The following is an 18,427-nucleotide window of genomic DNA, read 5'->3' as shown; positions in this document are numbered from 1 at the left end:
TCAATGTCAATACAGAGATGCTGAGCCCTGAAAGTAATGTTGTAATAGAGGTGTGTCAGTGATACAAGACCAAATGATAAACAATATATGTTAAAGACAATAGATGTGAATATTATTAATGATTTGCTTCAATTACTGGTTTCACATCAATACTATGCAAAAGTCTTTTTTTCTGGGTGTTTGACAGATCTGCTTTACAAAACCTTCATATTCTCTCCCCTTTTTTTGATAAACTATTTGTCACACCTCTTTGTTCTAAAATGAGAGTAAATGTTTTGCTTTATAATCTCACTTTTTTAACTAAATAAAAGTTGCTGCATAAAGTTTTAATATCATTTTAAAATATGTCCTTGTAGAAGTTGCCATAAATGTCGGCATTTTCAGCAGCATGAATTTATGATGACACTGAATTTTTATGGCACTATAAAAGTCCATAGTCCAAGTCCAAAGTCCATGATGACATCTACAGCTGCCTTTTCACTAAAATATAAAAAACTGTATTAAGAGACATAGTTCAACATTTCAAGGGATTTTAAGGAAGAAAATGTATACACTTATGAGTGCTCACAGAAGTCTCAAGATGGAATAGAGGTAACATCCTAAGATTATTTAGCTACTCAATCTTTTTATATTTAAATGGGAGTCAGTGGAAGGTTCTTTTGTTCCCCTTTAGTTTTTATTTTCTTTCATTGATCAGGAAAACATGGCACTAATAGACTTTGAAAATCAGTTTAAATTGAAGCATTATTCTACCAGGCAATGGTTGCCTAATAGCCCTCTTCTTTCACTCAGTATGCTCTATGCATCTTCTCAAGAGAATGGACCATCTGAGGAGGTAAGGGTGTAGATCCTGAGGATAGTATATGGATACGATCCAGCTCCACAGAGCTTTATAGCCCAACTCCATCATACATTGACTATTTCTGAGCTATCGGACGCTGTAGTGCTGCACCTCAACAACATATTAGGATACGTTTGGGTACAAGGCCTCTCCCTGTGGCTTGTTTCTGATAGAAAAGAGACATACTTTGATGTGCTGGAAGCAACAAGACATACTCCTAACAAATCTTTGATTGGGGCAACTGACAGAGTAAGACCCTCAAGTTATGTCTACTATGTTGTGAACCTGCCCTTAAGCCTAGATTTTGCCAGAACACCTGGTTTTCATTTTGCAGGCCAATAAATAGTACCTCAGAGACACCATGGAGGAACAGAAATCTTCATATTTTCTGTAAGAGAAAGTGCTACACTTCTGCATCAGAGTCCTGTAAATGTGTACTGAAATGTGAAATGAAATACATGAAGAATTGTAAATTTCAGTACCATAAATTCATATACCTTGGGCAGATGAGGTCTGACTCACAACGCATAGCAGCAACAAAAGCCTCTCCAAAAACATTAGTGTATTGGAGACTGTTTATCTACATTTTCAAATCTCAATCTATGAGAAGTTTTGCTTGAAGAAAGTCTTCAAGATTTGCCTCATCAATATGAATACTATATTTGATTTAAATATTTTAAAGGTTATTCTTATTGGAGCTGTGAGCAAATTAAATATACAACTGCTTAAGACATTTCCTGATTGTCACAACAGTAAAGGTATGGACTCAACTCTTCCATCAATGCACACTCAATGTTTCCATTGAATTAAATATGAGTTACATGTACACAGGGACTGAAGCGGTCTGTTTTAATTAGTGTGAAAATGTCAAGTCCCAGTATACAGTGAAAGCCTAAAAACAACAAGACCATTAACCCTTTCATTGCTGTTCAGCATTGTATACAAGCCACGTAAGAAAATCTCAGAGGAATCAGTTGACTGTAAAATGTTTCAACATTTCTGCTGGACAGTTACTCAGAAAACAGGTGCCCCAAAAAATCCTATCGAATATTTCAGCAAACAAAGGACCTTTTAAAGGACCTCAAACCTTTTAAAACTGGCTTGAGGTTAGTCCATCAAGCCCACTGTTAAACAAGTGGTCATATATCAAATATCAGTGAGAACCTGCTAGTTTTCATTGGTCTGAAAAAATCAAACCACTTAGGGCAGCACATTTCTATGGGAAAAAAAAAAAATATATATATATATATATATGTATATTAAGCTTGTATGGGAATCCCATTTACTTCAATGTCCAAACATTTTAATTGAAAACTGAAACTAATACCTCGCAGAAAAATTTTGATAAATCAAAGCCTAAGTGCAAATCCATGCACTTAGAAGACAAAATTCAAGGTCTGCACTTTTGAAAAAATGGAGCTATAATTGTCTCCTTCTTAGAGTATGTCTACTCTACAGTGTTGTTAGATGCTCAGTCTAGAAATACTTATCTACAGGTGGTTTTTGTTTGTTTGTTTGTTTGTTTAGAGGAGTTTACTCATACTTCATTAGCACCATATGTATAGCAGCAGGAACCCCTATGCAGGCTGTCCCCTGGATGCACCTTTTCCTGGAGGTAATCATTTCTTATATGTACACTACTTCCACAGCTGCCAGTAATCTTAGCACAAGTTCCTCTTGATTTGTTTCCCAGCTTAAAACATATTTGAGAGTGTAAAAGAAAACTCAAAGAATACAACTCCAGCCTACTTACAAAAATAGCTTATTTTCAAATTTGTTATAATTCTTTTGCATCAGGAAATGTAAAGCAGAGTTACTTACTAATAATGTTATCATGAAACCAGATAATGTGTAGAAGGAATATTATTTATCTTCCAAAGCTTAACTTGTAGTTTTCAGATGGCTTCAGAACTAGTACCATAGAATACAGACAGGTATTTTCAGAAAGCTTCTGTAGCATACAAAAACACCCTCCTCTGTAGCTAATGGAAATTGCTGCTGTGCTTTCCAAAAAGAAGCTCCTTAAATTGCAAGCTTTTGGGGAGAAATAATCTAGTTTCACCGGGTGCCTACAGCCTAGCACAACATCTGGACCAAAGCAATAATGACAGAAGATCATGGACAGAAAATGGTGTTATGTGGAACACAATCACAGCACCAACATCCAGCCCTTCTCATCAGACATTCAGCCTCACGTACATACTCTGACTCTGTGCAGAGACACTCCAGAATCACAGCTCCAATGTATCCAGGGCCTTGTGCCATTCTTTTACCAGAACAGGCAGTCACTAATAAGACAGTAATTGGACCACTGCATGGTCTCTGAGGAGCTGCATATATTACATAGAGCTACTAGCATATACACACAGTTACCATTTATATATAAAGAGATTTAAATAGAGAGGCTGTTGGCAAAAATAGGCAAAATAGAAGAGTTTATCTGTAGAGTTCATACATACTGTTATTTTTGTCTTGAATCAAACAACTCTCTTCAGATGATATAATTAAAAATTACAAACCTTTTAATCACAGCACGGGTTGGTAAGATATGGACAGACAGAATTACATAGCAAAAATTGTCTAGGCTCTGCTAACTCCAATATTAAGATATTTCCTGGGAAAATGGCAAAAAACAATGTCACATGATTTCTCCAATTCATTAATAAGCATGTTTTTTGCACACTACTCTTCATGGTGTATTAACTTATGACAGGGGTCATGGCTACATTAAATTATAGGATAAATTATTATAGTTAACAGTGCTATTTGACAGCTTCTTAGGTATCTGCTGCTCTTAAACTTGTTCTGCATGGATTTTTTAACAGCACAATAAGAAAAGTCTTAGATAATAATGCTTTTTACCTTGATTCCTACCTTTTTGTCACACTTCTCCACACAAAGCAAGTGATGACCAAAGATCACTGTCTGTACTATTAGAAGACAATGAATCATAACAGAACAGCTTAAAATTTAATAAACAGTTCAGCTCAAATTTTACAGTTATGTTAAACTCTGAAGCTTTCTGATACAAAGCACAAGGTTGTTCTCCCTTCTGCTACTTTCAGGTAGCTTTTGATCTCAGTTTCTCCAAATTCAGAGTGGTTGGAATACAGTAAGGATCTGTTCCACAGTCTTGTAACTGCAATGTAGTATCTGAAAACTTAAAAAGGGATCTGTTTGTTTCTTGCAGGAGAGTGCACTGCATTATTTAAGGAAAGGTGAGCTCTCTTGGCAGGTATATTTGTGTGATATTCTATACAGAGATTTTGCTGTTATATATTTGTGTTTGTCATTAAAAATGAGCTTTTCACTCATTATGACCTTTTTTGCATCCCTACCCCTCTCCAGGTAGCTCCTCTGTCCCTCCTCACTTCATTTTGTTTAATGTAATCACAGAGATAAATTCACAGAGCTGGATGAAGAGATGGTCATTTTTAATGCACCACTTGTCCTGTCACTGGCGAGCACTGAAAAGAACCTGTCTCCATCTTGATCGAATCCTCCTTTCTCTGAATGGGCTGTCTCTTAAATCTCATCCCTCTTTAAGCCAAACCTAAATGCTACTGTAGCCATTACAGTTATATTGAAAGATCAGATATGATTTCTTCTTTGTTTGTCTATTTATTTGTTTTGGTGGATGTTTGTTCATTTGTTTTTTAATTTAGTTGTTGCTCTGTTGCTGATTACCTCATCTTTTTTTTTTTTTTTTTCAATAGCTACATTTGTATATGAGTTATATGTGCACAGGAGACCAGTGATCTCCCCTGGTGTCTTTAGTAGCTATTATCACTCAAAACATAAGAATTATTAATAATCAAAGCAAGGACAAGTAAAACTGTAAAACCTTTGTTTTTCTGTAACATATAGGCATTATTTTCGTTATAGTGGTATAGCAAGGAGAATCTAGATAGACACAAATCATGAGTCAGAGATATATGAATGACTTTGACCCACAGTATCTTTCACAGTGACTTCAGTGGTGTTGGACTAATGCAAAGCCAAAGTTCCTCCCATTTACATGTATCAGACAGTATTTATACCCACTCACAAGAAATAAAAATGTTAAACAACATGCAGGAAGAAATTAATGTAGTTTAGCAGGAGATGAATAGATGATACCAAAAGCCAGATGAAATACAATTCTGGGACTAAGTTTAAATATTTTTAAATCATATAATTTAAATCATCACTTCTAATCCTAAATGATTTCTGCAGTATAAAAAATGGCAACACTATTCATGACTTACCCTATGTCAGACAGAAACAGTCTAGACGTATCAGCTCTGTAGTCCCTGGACATTAGAAACAAGAATATAAGAAAGTGCAACACAGTTAGGGAAGAATCGCATTACAACTTAGTGAAACTAAACTTTCGAAAAATGACATTTCAAAAAGTGATGAACCTATTCAAAAAGACCCTGAAGTCAAGAAAGAGGAAATTAAAATCCTTGGATTTACCATGAGAGTAACTTAAGCATAATACAGTAGTCACTGAAGGCACGAATGCCTGTAAACAACACCAACAATAAAAGGTAAGCAAGAGGGGAAAAATTCCACTACTGTTAACTAATGAAGTTCAGGAGGTCACTAGAGCCATGTAGGCACCCTTCAGGCAGTGGAAACTGAGACCGTGACTTTTCCAGTAACTTTACCTTTCTTTCTTAAGACTTTTCATACACTACACTTTTTTTTCTTCTTTTTTTTTTTTCTTTTAATTCAATAAACATATTGGGCTTTAAGAAGGCAGTTGAGGTTTTCTCACTGTTAAACTATACAGTGGTGCTCGAAGTATGATGTTTGAAAAAATTCAGGTGTGGCATGGAAAAATATTTTGCAAATTTTCTATTCCATTGTACTAATGTGCCTCAAACTTAGTTTGACAATAAAGCAGTTTATCCTTAATCACCCATCCAATCTTGAACTTTCTATGGATCTCTCTAACATTCCCCAAAACAGCAAGTTGAAATTAAATATGGATAAGTAAAAACATTTCCCCTTAGGAAGGAGAAAGGAAATACACAAATACAAAATGAGGGATGACTCATAAAGCATCAATAAAGCAGAAATGTATTACCAACAAAATATGTCATCTCCTTGCAGCATACTTGCAACAACAGAAGGCTAAATTTCATTCTAGGAGATGTTAGCAGGAATACTTTATGTAACAGGAAGAAAGCCATTATAGCACTCTTTTCAAAGTGTCTGAGACTTCAAGTACGGTAATATTGCCAGCTGGGTACGATACTTTAACAAAGATGTAGACTAGTTGAGGTAGTCCCAAATGGAAAAATAAATAAATAAATAAATAATAGAATAACAAAAAGTGGACAGGTTTAAGAAACTATTTTTTTTCTGTTGTTTATTTTCCTGCTGTTGAGAGATGCAGAAAAAAAGGGGGACTGAATAGACAGAAATAACCAGCTCAGTTTTCAGCAAAGTTTAGTACAATTTTTAGGAAAAAGCTATCTCCCCTTGTGTTATTATTTTGTGACTGGGAAGAGAACACAAACTTCAGTCCATTTTCATTCCATACTCAAAGAAGTTGAGTAGTCTGAAGTTACAGATATCCATTAAAAATATATTTGAATTTTATAGGCAGGATTATATTCTTTATATACTTGTCCTCCAATTCCTTATTATTAGGATTCTGAACTTTATTTTAAAATGAATTAATTTGGGGTAGCCACAAAATGAAAAGTTATTATTAGTAGTAGTATTGTTGTTGCTATTATTATTATTATTATTATGAATTATTATTTGGTGACCCTGCCTTCATAAGCAACTATACTTATGTTTACTTTAGCCTTATATTCATAGTGGCCCGTACTTACTGCATTTAATTTACAGGCTTTATAGAGTATCCATAGCTGACAACAAAATGACTAAAAGTTATGTGATGGCTACAGGATCATGGTTTTTTGTTGTTGTTGTTTTTTGTTTTTTTGAAAGCTGGAAATGTGTATAAAGTTTAGCTCCACACCATGTATTTGGGAAATAGAAGATTCAATGACATCTTATTTTGTCTTCTTCTCAAGCACAGGTTTCAGATAGAAAATATAACAATTCATAACACTTGGGCTGAAGACTTTCTGTTATTCAAGGTTATGAAAGCTCAGTTTTTGACTATGTTGGGGCCAACTTTTCTCTCTTTGTTCTTAGTAAAGCTGTGGATGTAGGATGGTAGAAAATGGACACTGTTAGCCAAAGGAGAAATAAAAGTTCCTGGTACTCAGCATGCATAAACTGGTGTAATCAGTGGTTAATTAAAATCAGAAGAGAATTTGCTCAAAGTTCTGGCCCAGCACACCCCTCTATACTGTGCAGTACAGTAAGAGTACAAACACCACCACCACACCACCTTCCACCTGCATCAGATAGACAATAAAAGTATATTATTTTGAGGTGTTGATTCAGTTTCTGACTTACTTGATAGCAGATAGATGGCAACTCTTTCACAGAAAATGCAGTCGGTTGATTCAGCAATACCAAAGTCACTTTGCCAAATCTAAAAATAAAAAATAAAGAATAAATTCTCTGCTTATAAGTAACTGAACATCAGGAATCCAAAGCACCATGTTCCCTTCATAGTCATCAGAGGGAAGATGTAGGAATACCACAGAAGCAGCCAACTGCAAATGCCAATGACTGTATGCGAAAAAAAGCAGCTCTCAAGCATGGATGCCCTATCCAACACCAGCTATGATTACTGTCCTGTGAATTGCCTTGTCTGAAAACATCTCATTTTGTTATTTTCTGTTCCTAGGAGATCAGGGAGTGGGGTGTGGGGGTGACTTCTACATGACAATCTGTAATGCAGATTCCTTTAAACTGTACTTTGCATATGGTGAAAGTTCAGTAAACAAGGCACATGTTGAGAGAGAGGTTTCTGCATAATCTCTGATTTTGATTGCCAGTTCCAGACAGCATCATGAAGGTTACAGCTTGGTTTCAAAATTGTTATTCAGGGTTACTTGGCAAGGACAGTAGTGTCTATATTCTCTTTGCTGGACAGATAGATTTGAGGAAAATTGGTATTGAAGCTCACAAGTAAATTCAAGAATTAGCAGTACAATGAAATCTTACAGCTTTTCCACAGTGGTACTGCATTAGCTAAAAAGCCAGAATGGGTCCTGTCATGCCTCCACTAGAAATTAGTGCCCAATATGCATATTGCACTTACCTGTTTGTTGTGAAGGAGATTGTCCTAGAGATGTGTTTGTTTAAAGGCAATGGAGTGCTGTAAATCTAAAATCTATATTCTGTTTTCAAACAGCCTTTAAGCTCAGAAATAATTTTATGTTTTTTCACACTTGTCTTTAATTTTCAAGGAAACAATACTGATGATTGGGAGAAAAACCAACAACAAAAAAACTGTAGGAGCAAGAACAGGTAGATTTATTCTGGATGGGGAAAGGAGATATGCATTTGTAATTACTCTGTGCATTACTGTAAGCTATTTCAAGTGTCAATGTAGAAAACTCTTCATACTTTGAACAAGTTATTGGACTCAAGGCCCTTTCAGATCTTGTCATTTCTGGGAGCCAAAGATTCCTCTCCTTGGTGTTAAGCTTGGCCTATACAAAGTTGCATCACTTTAATTAAAAGTGTATTTTTAAATCAATTTAGTAAACCCATGCAAACCCTATGTTGGCACTTCTAATTTTATTTCAATCAGACTTGCATCAATTTATCTTAAGTGAATTCCTTCCTGACTTAGGCTAAATCAATATAAGCCTGGGCAAAATCAATTTAGGAGTGTCCAAACAAGTGTTCAGATCGGTTTAACAAAATCGATTTATAAAACGATTCAAATTAAATTGGTGTAACTTCTGTGTGAAGACAAGCTTGGCTTAGCTAATTTCCTCAAACCAGGCCTTTTAGAGAACCAAATAACCAAAGTGAAAATTATGGATTTTTTTTTTTTTTTTTGATTCAAGCCTATTTGTGTTATAGAATTAGTAATATTCAGAAAGTTTATGGCATTTCAGTAAAAGGAAATTATGAAATGGGTGAGATGTACAGTTACCAATGTAGAAACGTATTTTAGTTAGTTAATTAGTTACGAGTTCAGTGAAATGTAATCAGAACTCACAAAAACACCCAGAAGATGATTCCTGGGCACTCATCTTTAGAACTGTTTCACTGCTTACAGATTTCTTGGAGTTGGATTGACCCAAGAATAGCAAAAATACACTCAATCTCTGCTTTGCACCTAGGGAGTATTTGACAAACTGGGCATGTTTGAGATACTCACTCCACTAACAAGAGAATCAGCCGGTGTGTCTTTAAAAATACTAGCCTAGTGGCTGTGATTTAACACACACACACACACAAAAAAGTTATAGTAGTTATAATAAAGGCATTTTAAGTACTATGGGAGTGCAAATTAATCATTATTCAAAATGTTTCCAAATAATGAAACAATGAAAGCCTTTCTTTCCTTATATGAAGTACTTTATCAAACTAAAATCACACACCTTTGTCAGTTTCTTGTGTCAAGCCACATACTACAAACTTGCAAATTTATTTTGTGTTAATCAACTAGAAATAATAATAATTTTAAAAATGTAGATTATAAATTATAGTCTTATTTCACTCACATCCTTGAAACTCAGCACATTTTTTCATGTTACTGTTGCCTTCTACTAAAAGCCTTCCATAGTTTTGTATGTTCACAGACCTACAATTGGCCCACAAAAAATTAAAATTTTCACATCTATTATATTCAAAGATGTCCAAACAATGTCAATTTCTCTCTATGCAGTATTTCTTATTGAAAAAATAAATATTACTTGAAGTTTTTATACAAAGATGTTTCTGAATTAAACTTCTGCAAGAAAAGCTGGAAGGCTACCAGAAAGTGACATCAGCGTTTTGGAATCCCAGTACTCCAAACAGCAGTCCATCTACCTATGACCTGTCATCAAAATATTCCTTGCTTTAAGAACAATCAGGAACATTTTCAAAAAACAAACCCCAAAACAAAACAAACAAACACCAAAAACCAAGAACAAACAAACAATAAAAACCAACCAACCAATCAACCAAACAAACTTTAATAAAACAAATGGCAGAGCAGCCAAGTTGTAGCATCTAATGGTAAGTGTAAGAAATTTTGATTATGAACTCAATATTACAGTTTCATACCAAAAAATCACAGTTCCTGCTTAGTGTCAGTCAGATACAGATGAGAAGTATTGATGAATACTACTACAGTCATCCTTGCAAAACCTCAAGACAATAGGATAATCTTACAAAAAAGATGCCATTAAAAAATCAAAAAAGTTAAATTAGGTGAGACTAGTCCACTATTACATATATTTTAACCGTATAAGTTTTATAGTTATGGTACTTTTCAAATTCAAAGCAGGGACAGTAAAATAATTAAAACAACCCTGGTATAGTATACTGTGGATCCATAAATACCCTCTGGGGTGGAAGTGTTATGAATTGTCATCCCATATACACCACAACCACATTTCCACTTGCTCACATGTTAGTACTGTGGTCTGTGTGAAATGGCCTTGTGTAAGATCTGAATACCTTTAACAGTGCTATCCTGAAGGTTTAGGTTATGCTTTGCTTTCTGCTCAAGTAATTGCAGGTTGTCAGTAGAAATTCAATTTGTGCTGATTCTTCAAATACAGAGGTCATGGTGGGAAACACATTGCTGTTGTGTCTTTAACCAACTATATAAGTAGGAGTGCGACAACTTCTGTTTTTCAAAGGCAAAGGTTGCTCAGGCCAGACACCATTTTAGAGCAAGGTTGTGCACAGGCTGCACATCTCCTCCTCCTTCTGCTCAGGGTTTCCTAAGGTACTTCTGGCTCCACTGATAATGCCAGAGTCCAGGAAACTGGGCCCTGGAACTACCAATGAATATACAAAAAAATTAGGTTTATTCTTCTACCTTTTCTGTGCTGAAGTCTGCTGCTGCTGTAAGGATGTCCCGGTGCCCTTTTCACTGCTTAGCGCAAGCTAAGCGTTAGTCTGTTACACCACTGAGTCCAAAGATCATAAGGTAACAGAATTTGTCCCTGATATGTTCATGAAAATCAAGCAATATGGTTTTGGTGTTCTGGAATACTGCCCTGCTGACTCACCTTGTCTCCTTAAAGAGGATCTTCAGGGCCAGGGTTAGGGTTAAGACCCTAACTGACCCAGCGAGAGAGGATGATAACTCCTTTTCCAAAGGAAAGGAGTATGACATAAACAGGTATGATGGTAAGAGTTAATAAATAAATAAATAAATAAAATAAAGTAGAAGGGAGAGAGAGAAAGGGCAGCATGAGCAGCATGAAACTCCAAACCCAGGCTGTTCCATCTAAGTAATAATGTACAAGGAACATCATTTCAGGAGAGGTCAAGAAGCCTTGGCTCTGCTCAGACCAAAAATATTTTTGTAAAATATACACCTTTTCAAGTTGACTAGTGAAAAAAAGTGTGGATGTATTTTGTGAAATCTGTGTTATTTAAACCAGGAAGTAAGCTTCCTGAATGCAGTTTGTACCACCTTTCTTATACCTACACATTTCTATATGGCTTAAACCAGAAGCATCTGGACCGTCATTGAACTTCCACTTACATGAGAGATACATATTTGCCTATAGATGAAAATACAGCCTTTATTTTTTACTGCAAAAAGACTGATCTCATGTTAGAAATCAAGGCACATTGTTTGACTGAGATATCGAAATATTGATATGTCTGGTGTACTGGATGTAGCAATGTTTTTATTTGTTTGTGTTCTTTTATCTGTTTTATATAGCTAGGAACCCTTTCTGCTTACAATGATAGCAGTAATTTTGTCCTCAGAGCTGTCTGTCTGGTATGAGGAAATACATGCAAACCATGCTTCTTTAACGATATTATCCTTTGCTTACACCGTTTTTAGTTTAAATTAAGTCAATTTGAGTGAAAGTGCACACGACAAATTGCTTATTTTTGCACTTCTTCAATTAGTTTATTTCTTCCTTTCTTGCTATTGTAATTATATTATTTATCTACTATTGTTAGAATATGCTTCTGTCTCATTACTATTGCTCAGTTTTATCACCAATATTTCTTGAACCTTTTTGCTAATCAGGGATAAAAAGCACCAGTATCACATCTATTCACTCTACCTGACAAAATGATACAGGGAAAACATTTTTCTACCCTGAAAGATTTGCAGACATGATAAAGCCCTGGCAAAATGTTGATGAGAACAAACAAAAACACTGGAAGAAAGAGAAATCCAGATGAGCAACCCTGGAGAATAAAATTGGCCTCTGGCAACTCTTCTGGCAAGGTAACTGAGAGTAAATTCGGTGGAAAATAGGAGAATCTGGTACAAATCCCTGCTGTCTGGTAGGAGCTCTAGGTCTGGCCCAAACAGAAAGCAACAGAGGAAAACCTGTGGGAAAGCTGGCTTTGCAACCTCATGTTGTGCAGGGCAGGTTTTCTTTCTTACCTTTTAACCTGTCTCTGGAAGTGGCTGACCTCCTGAGTACCTTTCTTCCATGCTTTGCACCTTACATGGATCAAAAATATGTAACAGAATCTGGGTTGGGTAGGGCCCTCAGAGTTACCTGTATCAATGCCATCACTTGGATAATTATTTACATTTTCTTTTCTCTCTGTGAAAGCACTATTGTGGCACACAGGAATCAACAGTAATCTTCCTTCCATAATTCTGTAAGCTATTTTGCTCAGCCTGCTTGCCAAAATACTCACTCATGAATATGCAATGATGTTGAAGGAATATTTCTTTAAGTTTTAAGCCCCTTGGGCCTTTAATCTCAAAGCCTTTTAAATCCAGGATATGATTTTCTTGTGTGTATGCATGTATATGTGCTGAAGTGTGTGTATTGGTGTCACTTCTCTTAACTTGTGTGCATACTTGATTGCTGGAGGGCTTTAATTCTCATTTAGATATATCATGCACACGTACGGTAAGGACAGTTTTTGTCTATTTTTGATAGTATGGAGGACACTGATTATCCAAAGTGCTTCCCACTGCAGCTATAGGGTATAAATATTGATGAATTTGGTAGTAGGGTAAAAAAAGGTAATTGAAACTTTTCAAGGACACCTGCCATACAATGACCAGAAAAATTATATTAAGTGCCCAGTGTGATAGCAAGTTTCAGTACAGAACTCTGTGAGACTAGACTTATGCAATGATAAACCAGAAAATAAATAAGTCAACACAAATATTTACTTGAGGGGCTGAAAACATCTTTAACTTTGGGACAGGTCCCATTTTTGTGTCCACACTTTGGAGGGCTGCTTGCCTTCCTGCGCTATGAGGTAATGAAAAAGAGAATCTTTCAGCATTCGGTATGTGCAAAAAAGCAGAAGGAAGAATGCAACACCCATTTACCACACCTCAGCTGTTAAAGGTCTCAGCTCACAAAGAGCTGCATCAGAGCTCCACTCCCCTCTCTGCTTGAATCAGAATCTTGCTGCAAACTTGGACTTATGTTCTGGGGTATACTACACTTCCCACTGAATCTGCATCCAAAATGGAAGTATTAATTCGATACAGCCTGATATCCCTAAACACCATGTAGCCACTCTCTCCAGCCTAACAATATCCTCCTAAGAATTCAAGAATTTATCTGAGGGTTAAGATATTAATGTTCAAGACCTTTATCCAACACTGGCAAAACAGAGTCCCTCAATCCACATGGATATCATATATCATAGTATATTATTTATTGAACCAGGGTGGCAAGCTTCCCTGTATATTCCATTTATGAGTGGTGTCAAAACGGTAAGTTCAAACCATTTGGAGAATACTGAAATGTCCAGTTTTGTGCTTGGTGAAAATAAATATAAAAACATGGAAGGAGAGAGGAAGCCAGTACTTCAGCTCTTTGATTCAGATTTCCAAGTAACTTTTGGTGCTATAAAATCATGTTTTTGAGCAAATAAACAACACTACAAAACTAAGTTATTGCTTCTTCCCAAGAATTACTCACCAGTCATATAAACACAGTGCCAAGAGACAGCTCTTGCCCAAAAGACTTAACAGTCTAATGCCCCACAGAGCTCTGCTGTGTCTGGAGAATATACCATAAAAAATAATAATGAACTGGTAGCAAAAGTTCTATACTCTGAAAGTGGTCAACATATTTATTGTAGCAATTAAAACCTCAGCTCTTTTGCTGATTTCTGCCACTTCTTACCTTAAATTTCTGGCTCTCCAAATTCAGCTTACTGTCTCCCGCAAACTGTGATGTGTCCACTAATGCCTTATGAATTCCTCTGAAAAAGGTATTCCAGAGATGTTCAGTCAAGCATAGGTTGTTTTTAGAGGAGTATGGAGATGAGAGAGAGTTGGAAGTTTAAATCTGAAGAAGAAACATGAGAATTATAACATTTGGTGAAAAATGGAATGCTGACACCAGAGGGAGGGTGGAAGAAATTGCAGGGTAGATGCAGAATGTGTCCAGTATGCCCTGGAGGCATCTGAAGCGGGGAAAAACAGAAAACAAGTTGTCCATAATCATGAATTAGCAGTGCAAGTTCTGGCTTAAAATCATACACTTTACAAATTGGGTAGAGTGAGAAAGTCTCTTTTTATATTTTTTTTTCACTCGTGTGTGTATGAGTGCTTCTATCCAGTTAAAAAAAAATGGGGGGGGGGGGAGGGGAAGCTGGGGAAGAAAAATCTAGAAAGAAAGAAAGGAAAAGAAAGAGATGTATCTGTCTGATGCTGTTAAATTAAATTAGACTATGATGATTACCGTGTGCCTTCACAAAAGACATTTTGTAACATTTAAGATTTCTGCTAATTGAATGAGGTACATTACCATGCAAAAGAATGTTAGTGAAGGTTGAAAAGGACAAACCAACTATTCTCGTACATCACCATAATTATGCAGCCCCATGTTCGAACAATTACATTTATGTAGACCCACTGTTAAAATCAATGTTACTTGTACAGCTAGTCCTTAATCAATGGAATCAGTCAATTTACCATGGTCACATCCTTCTTCTTAATTAAGACAGTGATATCTCTGGAGCACAGGGTCTCAAAGAGATAAATAAGTACAGAGGTTGGGAAATGTCAAAGAGGTGACTCCCCGATTTTACTCTCAACGAACTTGGGAGGAAATAAGACAGTTCCCTCAGTTCAGGGAAGCAGCACAATCTTCTAAAGAGATGGCTTAGCATTCATTAAGAAAAGAGCAGGTAGCAGTGTTTGACAGAAATAGCACTAATGAGCAAAGAGCGCTTTCAACATGCATATCCTTCATAGTCATAGTCTGAATTATGAAGGTTGTGCCACCTAAGCCAATTTTAATTAGAGTGAGCATGGACCTCTTTGGACAGTTAGCCTTTCTTTCTAAAATCCATTTCAATATGGTGTCATTTTGTTGTCATAATCAAAATGGCAAAGTGATGGAATAACCTACTTAAAATGTCTGCAGTGTTAAAGCAGATATGGCAAACATCCTCTAATGACACATGTAATAAGGGTTTTACCTAGAGGACTGTGACAGTGCGTTCTGTGTTGTCAGCATAGCTAGAATAATGATAGAGGTCTCCTCTGGAATAGGACAGAGGTCTTTAAAGACCAGGTCTATACTTCCTGTTCTACAGGTAAGCTATTAAACTCCTGTGTGCTGGAAGGAAAAGAGAAAAATACAGAGCTACCGAGCTGCCAAATGCAGATGTGCTCATAACTCCAGACTTTATTCCTGTACAAAATATACTTGTGCTGTCAAACTAAGATTACGAAGTCCTTCTATAGTAAAATAGACATTGTGGATTACTAAATAAAGCAAAACAAAACTGTAAGTAATCTGTACTTGTTTGCTTATAAATGTTTGGCTTTAACAATTATTTCTTACACAACATTATTATGGTATTTACAGTCTGAGAATAATAATAACAGACTTCTCAGCCTCAAGTGCTTTAGGTGCTCTAGGCTCTAAAGCCAAGGCATGAAAAATATTTAGAAATGCAAATGCCATGTAACTAGGATTTCTCTCTCTGCTACATCAGTTACAATCCATGATTGATTGATTTAAATATGAACACAATCAATCTGAATCTCAGTGGGTATGTATCTGTTTAACCAGAAAGATCTTTGGGAAAGATTTGAAAAATTTGGCCACAAACATCTGAACAACGTAAAAAAAATGGTTTCCAGGAGTCTTAATACTTGTCCAGGTGGCATAGCGATGGACTGTGAAAATACACATGGAGTAATATCAAATAAATGAGCTCCATAACTTTAAGCAGCAGAAGACCAAGTGAAATGCTATCATGGTGCAACTTAACTGCTTCCCATAACAAAACAAGTACCTCTGCTTGGACACACAGAGCTTTGACAACAAAATTTGAGTCCTGGGTAACATTCATGGTTTTGTTTCTTTTCAAAAGACAGTAAAAGCAAAAGAAGAATATTAAAAACAGTCAGTAGCCAAGAACATCCCCAATAAATTTGAAAAGTGAAAATCTAATGCTTTTATTGAGGTCATCAGTTTCACTGAAGGAATTAGAAAAGCATATTTTTCTCTAAAAAGTCATCTGAAAAAAAATTAAAAATCAGTTACTGAGATCATTAGAAGAAATTCAGTTTCTGAAACTTAACCCTTTTCTCAGAAACAACATTAATCTTCTCATTTGATTCACAATTCCTTCAGCTAATAAGAATCAAAATAAAAATTCTAATACTAGAAGCTACAAACAAAGTAAACTAGAACTGTGTTGCAGAGATATACAAAGAGATTGTAAACTTCTCTTGTTTGTGGACATACCAATGCACAGTATGAGGGGTTGTTCCATTTCTTATGAAAACTGAAATATATTAAAGTATGTCCCAGTAGGTTAAAATAATGATTTAAAGGAGCCACTCCCTTAAATTCAATCTCTGTTCTGTCCTACACTCTTCATTTTTTATCAGTATTGCTGTAATCTCTCCATTTCACAGCTGAAAATTGGCATATTTTCTCTCCCTTTAGGTGCGTTATGAAACTTAATAAATTAATGTCTTAGATGTGCTTTAGGAGTTCAAGACAAAGTAGAGAAAGTTAGAGTTAAAAGAAATTATCCTGAGTATGAGGCAAGAAAACATCCATGATTTGGACTATGTATAAAACTATGCATATAAATTCAGTTAGAAGTACAATGTAGCAAAAGCAGTAAGAAAAAAATCATACCACCATACAAGAAAAAATAATCTGACCTGTCATAGAAGGATTCTTCCTCTTCTTCCCTCTCTCCACATTATGATTTGAAACTCTAACTCCTCTAGATGTATTTACTTCTGCATTTGAGGTATTCTGGTGAAAGTCAAAACTATACAATTGAAATGGAAGTGATTTAATATTGGGGGAAAATTACAATTAAAAAAAAAAAAAGAAGAATGATTTTCAAAGTGCTTTCTGTAAAGAAACAGAATTAAGAGAAAAAGCTAAGAAAGCTGCAGGGATTAAAGGAGGTATTTTATAAATTTGAAACCAGCTGTTCAACCATATGTGCTTACCTTTTCATTTTTTCTCAGCTAGCACACTGAACGCTGGATCTCTACCAACCTGGCTTGCTTTTAATCCAGCAGTATCATTGCCTGAATAACCAATACACCCCCTCACTCTAGCCCCCCATCCTCACAGCAGTAAAGAGGCTTTGCTGTGGTAGTATAAAACACACAGATTCTTCATTTTCTTTAATTTATTTTAAATCCTGCAGATTCCAGTATGTTGCAGTGTTTCAAGACCATGAATTCCTTGATCAACTTGGCTGTGAACTTATTTGTGAATATATAACAATATTATATCTGTTTAACAGCCCAAACTACACTGGACTTCATTCAGTAAGGAATATAAACACGTGATTAAATTTTATCACGTTTATAACTTTGTTGAAGAGAGGCAATAGATATATGTTTACCGACTGTTGATCTGAGGCTTGCAACAGTACCTGCACAAGTTTAAATATGAAGTCCCTACAAATATAGGCACATGCACTGACAGCACTACTGATAAAGTAACCTGAATGGAGAGCCACCCAAATGCTCATGAAATTCCCATTCATTTCCCAATATCACCTTTTGGAAAAGCTTTCCATGTGGTATCGTTTTGCAGAAGGCATCTTAGAAGCTGCTAATTTATGTTGTATGATGTCCGGTATGTGTTTTGTTATGTTTAGAAGATATTTCTTATATACTAATTTAATTTATTCTACACCGTACTTTGGAATGACTGCTCATGTTTTTTGTGTCCTTCTGGGTACTTATTAATGGAAAAATGTGACAAATGGAAGAACTACATCAAAGCATACTTAGAAAAGGAAAATGAATCACTGCACATTCAACAATGGATCATATCAAAACTGTTCTTAGCCTTGCATACTTTATATTCAATGGTCAATCTTTGAACAAACTAGTGTCTGAGCTATAGGCTCACCATCTCATTTTTCACAGCATAACTCTATCTTCTGCATTTCCAGAAAATTACAGAAAATGAAACTTCAATAAAACCAAAAAGCTGGAAACAGAGATGACACCCATGACAACATTAAAAACAGAATACTGAAGGTGTTCAGCCATCCATTCAGCTTACAATTAATGCAGCTCAAGATAGATGTCTG

General features: G+C 35.7%; 1 long non-coding RNA gene across 1 annotated transcript; it reads right to left on the bottom strand.

Moving 5' to 3' along the window:
* Window positions 1–4,538: 4,538 nt before the first annotated feature.
* LOC310885304 lies at window positions 4,539–14,354 on the bottom strand. Its single transcript, XR_014574689.1, has 3 exons — window positions 14,014–14,354; window positions 7,268–7,346; window positions 4,539–5,133 (listed from the first exon to the last, which is right to left on the bottom strand). It is a non-coding gene; the product is annotated as an uncharacterized lncRNA (long non-coding RNA).
* Between the last annotated feature and the right edge of the window lie 4,073 nt (window positions 14,355–18,427).

The sequence above is a fragment of the Anser anser genome (assembly GCF_964211835.1).
Source record: "Anser anser genome assembly, chromosome: 1".
Classification (NCBI taxonomy): domain Eukaryota; kingdom Metazoa; phylum Chordata; class Aves; order Anseriformes; family Anatidae; genus Anser; species Anser anser.
The sequence above is the reverse complement of the archived record's forward strand: the minus strand, read 5'-3'. Positions and strand labels throughout refer to the sequence as shown.